We start from the raw sequence: 6,614 nt of genomic DNA, 5'->3' as shown, positions 1-6,614 counted from the left end.
ACCCTCCACTGCCACCCCCAACTTCCCAAAACGTGCTACAAATGATACTGAGGGATGAAGATAAAGGAAAGCATTAACCTTGTGGAAAAAGACAGCATTCAGTAAGGCAAAAAGATGGTAGAATCACTGTTGAAAGAGACTGAAAAGTTAGGAGAATCTGTTTACTTTGTAATGGGGATTCCATAGGGCATGATGGGAGCATTTAGGAAGAAGGAAAAGAATTGAAGGGTGAAGTAGGACAGAGGAAGTAGAGAGTAACATGGGGGTAAAAGTCAGGTGAAGAACTGGGGATGAGAAGGGTTTACGTTCACTTGAGTCACAGGCCAGGTAGAATTAGGAGATCTTATTATTCCAAGGGGCACTTTAGTTAATGCGGTTTAGGTGCAACACAAGCCAATGCCTCATGTCTCAGGGCTCCATATTGTGAGGCATTGACAGAATAAGCCACGTCTCATTCAACACTTTCAGCAAACGTTTCTTAACCATGTACTGTGAGCTTGGCACTAGACTAAACCCTGGGGATTAAATATTTGTACAGCTCGGCTTTAGAACTGTAGGAGCAATTAGCTTGCAGTCCCAACATGCTCAGTAAGCACAATTGCTGACCTACCTAAATTTGGGTTTATTCCCAATCTTTAGAAGTTATTCAATTTGCCCAGGGGTGGAATCTCTGAAAAACAAATTAAAAGTATCTCATTAAAAAAAAAGAAAAAAAGAAAAGAAACCCTCAGGCGGTCTCAGCCTGCCTGTTTTGCAGATTCTCCTCTGCCCTGTTGGAAATCTAGTTCTCATCAACAGGCTGTAGAAAAAGGTCCTAGGAAAGAAGGGTAGGGAGCACCCACTGATAAGACAGTGAGTGAACTGCTTTTCTCACATCACATTATTTCAGCTCTTGGACCAGAGAACTACTTTCACCTCAGCTCCAGGATTTTTCCTGAGTGGTTTGTGTGGGGATTGCAAGTACAGATCCATTCTGCTACTTCTGCAGAGGAAAATCTAGAAAAAACGGTGGTCTTTTAGAGTATATATTACATGTGGCACTATTTGTAATAAACCCATCGTTTCTTAATAAGTTTTCTGTTCAGACTACAAAAATTATGTTCAATGTGAGGCTATAGTCTTAAAATTTAGCTAAGTCCTAAAGAATCATCTAGAAATGGCTTTCTGAAATAATGTATTCTATCTTCTGTAGGGCTATGTTTGCCATATACATTGCATTAACATTGTAGAAAAGTGACATTGAATCTGTATCTGCAGAAATTGGTTTCTCAAATGGTTGAAATGGAAAAAGCAACTAAATAAAATATCTAAATGATTACCACTTAGTCATACAATGAGAAGTGTGTATATTAGAAACTCTTTTTCCTGTAAAACTGTGCCTATTTTAATCTTAATAGAAGTGAAATAACTGTTGCAACACATATTGATTTGCCAATAGAAAGCTAGATATTCATGACAGGTAGGAAACTCAAGTATAAGTTAAATGGAAGAGTTAAAAATATAATTTCTGCTACTCACTGGATTTGAAGTTGTTCAACATCTGTAGGATGTGTCTTGTGTTTTTCTTCTATTCCATGGCAACCAATTTCACAATCCCAGCTCTAGAAATATTTGTTACTTTGTTCTAGAAATATTTGGCAACAAATTTCACAATCCCAGCTCTAGAAATATTTGCCTTTTATAGTTGAAGATTTTGGGAAATACTGGACTTAATTAACACTAAGTTAACTATGATACATGTACCCCAGGGTGGATTCAGTTCATAAATTATGATTTGATATCATAGTCTTCGCCTTTGAGGATAGGACATTTAGAGCTTATACATTCTGTAAATCTGTAAAACAATAATGTAACCATGCCACCATTTGACTAAAAATATATATAAAACTGCTTTTTTATGAGCCTTCCCAGCAAGACTCTGAAATCCAATACAAAATGTCTTTTGTCAACATACTAGTATATTAATATCAACATATTAAAATATCCAAAAAGAAATAGATAGACCATTTGTTTTAGCAAAAGTCTCAACCCCTTTGTATAAATCATTAGGAAACCCTATTGGCAACCACCCAAACCACTTTAAGTTCTAGACTTTCTTAACTCTAAAACATTGCTTGGGGGAAGGTGTCAATTTTCTCCTACTGAAATAAAAAAAGAAAGCAAACTTCTAGCTTTTCTGTCATTTCCTACTTAAAACCATGGCTCCAGCCTATTGTCTTGATTTATGTAATTACTCAACTGTTTTCTTAACTGAAACATGAAACTTAAGGGACCGTAGACATTATCTAGGCTCATATCCTCATTGAACAGATGTTTGGAGTTGAGGCAAAGTAGAGGTTCCCTGACAACCAAGTTCACCATTCACGATTTCTGTCCTTTTGGTTTTGTTTTAAATGTTCACTAATGCAGAAGTTATAGTTTCTTTGAGAAGTCATAGATAAGTTAACAAGCTGTAAAAAAAAAAAAATGATCAGAGTGAATTGAGAAGCAAGCTTCCCTAAAATGAGGAGAAAGGTGGAGCAGGCAGATTGTCTTCTTAATTGGGAGCAGGCTGGCTGGGAAAGTTCGACCATGTACGTTGTATAAATAAATTCTGCAAGGCTAATTACATTACTATTTATTTCTTTGTCTGGAAAATCTGAGTTATTCTTTGAATTAGATATCGTGCTCAAGACCTACATTTTCCACTACACTTTGCCTGGTGAGCTGATAAAGAACCTGTAATCAGGACATCATATCCTGATGACTTCACCTTCCAGTTCATGTTTATAATAACTGCACTATGAAGAGCTCTGTTTTAACTTGACAACTTGGCATTTTACATTTATCTTGCTTAACACCTTGTTCCAGCATACCTTTCACCAGAGGTGACTTAGTTGACAAAACTTGATTCATTACTAAAGAATAATCACTCATTCATTCAGCCAACACTTATTGACATCAACTTCATGCCCAGTAGAGTCCTAAGTTAAGTGTTGTGGGTTCAGAGATAAAAGACAGTGAGCTCAGCCAGATAGGGAGACCGATACTCAAGCAGGTGATTTTAATACAGTGTGGCTTACACTTAGGTAAAGGTATTACTTACCTCTTTGAGTACTCAAAGGACGGTGCCAAGCCACATAGCCCAGTTGGTGATCATAGGCAAGTCATTCTGTAGACTTCAGCAACTAAGCTGAGTTGTAAAGGATGGATAAGAAGTAAGCCAGGTAGAGAACTAAGAGTGAGAGTTCCAGGAAAAGCCAGTAGCCTATGAAGAGACTGGTGGAACCATGGGAAATTAACTGGGGGCAGGCTGGGGAGGAAAGAAGGAGGCAGATCTCCTGTATGAAACTAGATTTTATTCTGAAGGTTATTTGAAATCACAGGAACCATTTAAGTATGAGAGCGACAAAATAGAATCTGTATTTTTGAAAGCCTCCTCTACCTCAGGTAGGGAGAATGAGTTGAAAGGGCAAGAAGAGAGAGACAGACTGATTTCAATGCACAATTGAGTGCGTTTTATTCCCCATGACATTAAGGGAGAAATAAGTATATGTTATTTTATTTTGAATTATTTATGTTGAAGACTTTTGATTACTTAATTATCATTTGGCCTCTTCATAGTATTGGGTTACCGGAAAAGTCATGACGCATTTTTGCAATGAAAAACAGAAAAAATACATCATGACTTTTCCAACAACCCAATATTTGTTAATATGCTTTGTACTGTAATTAAAGAGACCTCAGTCATTTTCTGAGAGTGTAATTATCTTTAAGATTTTATAATTAGTTTCTCCTCAGGGAAAAGGATGTACCTCAGCCTATTGCAAAGATTACGGGTTGTCCGTAATCCAAATGCAAATTCCAAAGAATCACAACTCCAGGAGACAACTTTTGGGGAAATGTCTTGTGAATCTTGAAGAAAATGAGGGTAGCAAAGGGGAAATTTTCCTAAAAGGCATAGATAGGGCTTTAGGTGCTGGAAGATTGGAGCTAAGCCCCAATGCTGCTATTTATTGCAGGAACAGGTAAATTCTTTAAAAATCTAGCTTCCCCCAAAGGAAAATCGAAATCACAAGGGACTTCCTTGGACCTCTTAAGTGACTTAATACTAACACAATGGTAAAAGGATGAAAAGATACCCTCACAAATCTTGAGTTGTCAGTAGTTTTTACTGGGTTGAAATCTGAGCCTTTTGAAAAGAATCTCTTGGCTGCATGGAGCTGTTTCAAAGCATCTGAATTTCAGCCAGCCTTGGCCATGGCCCAGGAAAGTGATTGTTCTTATTTTTGCTTGAAACCATTTTCAACATCAACTTTCTGAAAGTCAGCTTTTAATATTAGCTTTGAGAAAGAAAGTCATAGTAGCTGCTGAGCAACCTTTTGTCCTGATATAGATGAAGTTGCTATGACTCAAGTAATGACAATCTTAAATAAATTGTATTATATCTTTAGCTTCACTGAAAGTGGCCCCGCCTTTTACCCTAGAGAGGGAACAGGAGTGCTGATGGAAACAGAATCCCACATTGTCAAGTTCTGAGGGCACTCTACTTCTCGGTCTAACGGCTGAGAAGTCATCTGAAATCAGTCAATTTAAGTCATCTTAACTAAGACTTAACTGGGATTAAGTCTTCTGAATGATCTGGTGGTTTACAACTGAATAAAAGTGATGAAAATGATGTTCCCCCTGTTTGCATAAGACATCCCCCTACTGCACCCTTCCCTTTAGGTGGCTTTAGGAATGAGAAAAGGATAAACCAAGGTGATCATTTCCAAATAGTTTCAACAGAGAGAAAACTTCCAAAAAATGTTTGTTAAATATATTACAGCTGGAAAGAAAAACAAATTGAAGCGTTGTACACAGAATATTCTGTAGTTGTGGATGTTTTTCTGAGTAAGGGAGGTACTGGGGCATTTGGTAGATTATAAACTGACCCTCTGGTAAAAATAACATCATGGGAAACATAAATATGAGTCAAATGTATGAAAATCCTATATGATCTTTGCCTGGTATACAGTAGTTGACTAAAAATTAATGCGGTTCCCCCCCACCTGTCATCATCATAGCTCCTCTTGCAATGATCAACAGTGCCTGAAGGCTTCACTCAGTTCTACGAGAGCTTAGAAATTCCAAATTTATAGAAGCTGTGCGCATCCAGAAAACAATCAAGTACATACTAAAAGGTGGAAAATAAGTCTTATAAGAAAAGATTAATTGAAATGATTTAATCTAAACAAAAATGAACTAACGTATTTTATTAATATCAACATTAAGAGTTAAATATTTGAATCATGCCTTAAAATTTGTCTTTCAAATACAAATATTTGAAATTTGAAATAAATACTTGTTTGGGTCTATATAGCCATATGCCAGATGGCTATAATAGCTAATACTGAGGGACTATATTCATAGATCTTACACAGTACAAATCAGCTACCATTTATTCATTCATTCGATGTATATTTTTATAAGGACCATTTATGTTACAGGCTGAGAAAATCTTATCATTCTTTTTTTTTTTTTTTTTTTTTTTTTTTTAGCTGAGCCATCCTGCTACCTATTGGCAGCTCAGCGACTGCTCAGCTCGGGCTAGACTCGAACCGCTGTTGCTCAGAGCTCAAACTCTTGAGCGAGCTCTTAACCAACTGAGCCACTCGGCCGGCCCTTATCATTCTTTATAAAATAAGACATGCATGTATTTATTTACAAGTATGGGTAAACTTCTAATCATTTATCATTCTGATGATCAGCAGAGCTGTGAAAGAACTAGAAAGTGGCAACTCTGAATCAGAAATTGGTCTAATTGGTGATGTTTTAAACATCTCATAAAATATTTAGTTTTATTAAAATCTTAATCAAAATATCAAGGAGGAAAGTGAAGGCCAATGTGCATTATTAGAAGTCTAAATTAATGTATTTACTAAAATGTCATTACTTCTAAGCACATGTAATTAAAATAACTCCACTAGTAAAAATTAACAATGAGTATCCTTTTAGGTCCAACTTGAAGAGATTTTAAATGATATAAATTTGCCCAGAGGCTTTAATTTTAAAGTTTGTTTTGAAAATATTTTTTTTACTATTTGGTAAATGAAACATATCCCTCTTGATCATGTGTAATCGGTTAAGTAGTTTTTGTACATAGCTGGTCTATAATTCTTTTTCTTGCATACCTAGAACATGATTCAGATTTTTAATATCTTAAATTAGAATTTATATCACTCTAACAATTGTCATTCTAAGCTATGATCTTTGAATCACTGATTCTCAAACTTGCCAGGATATTACAAACATCTGTGAAGTTTTTAAAATTATAGATTATTAATTCCAATTCAAAGATCCTGATTTAGTAAGTCTAGGGTATCATCAATGGTAATTTAAATCTGCTAGAATTATTAAGAATTCAAAATAACACAGCCTAAATTAATGAATTTACGGCTTAATTTACACTGCTATTTTCTTCTGTGTCTTCCATACTTTTAGCACATAGTTGGGACTTAAGACATGTCACTTAATTGATTGACTTACAAGATGGCAGAAAATTAGTTATATAATTTTAAAATAGGGATTCAAATGCACTCTCAGTAATATTAATGCAAGTAGAATATGATTGCTTAAAAGATAATTGCAATCTA

This window comes from Hipposideros armiger, unplaced genomic scaffold, assembly GCF_001890085.2.
Source record: "Hipposideros armiger isolate ML-2016 unplaced genomic scaffold, ASM189008v1 scaffold_52, whole genome shotgun sequence".
NCBI lineage: Eukaryota > Metazoa > Chordata > Mammalia > Chiroptera > Hipposideridae > Hipposideros > Hipposideros armiger.
The sequence above is the reverse complement of the archived record's forward strand: the minus strand, read 5'-3'. Positions refer to the sequence as shown.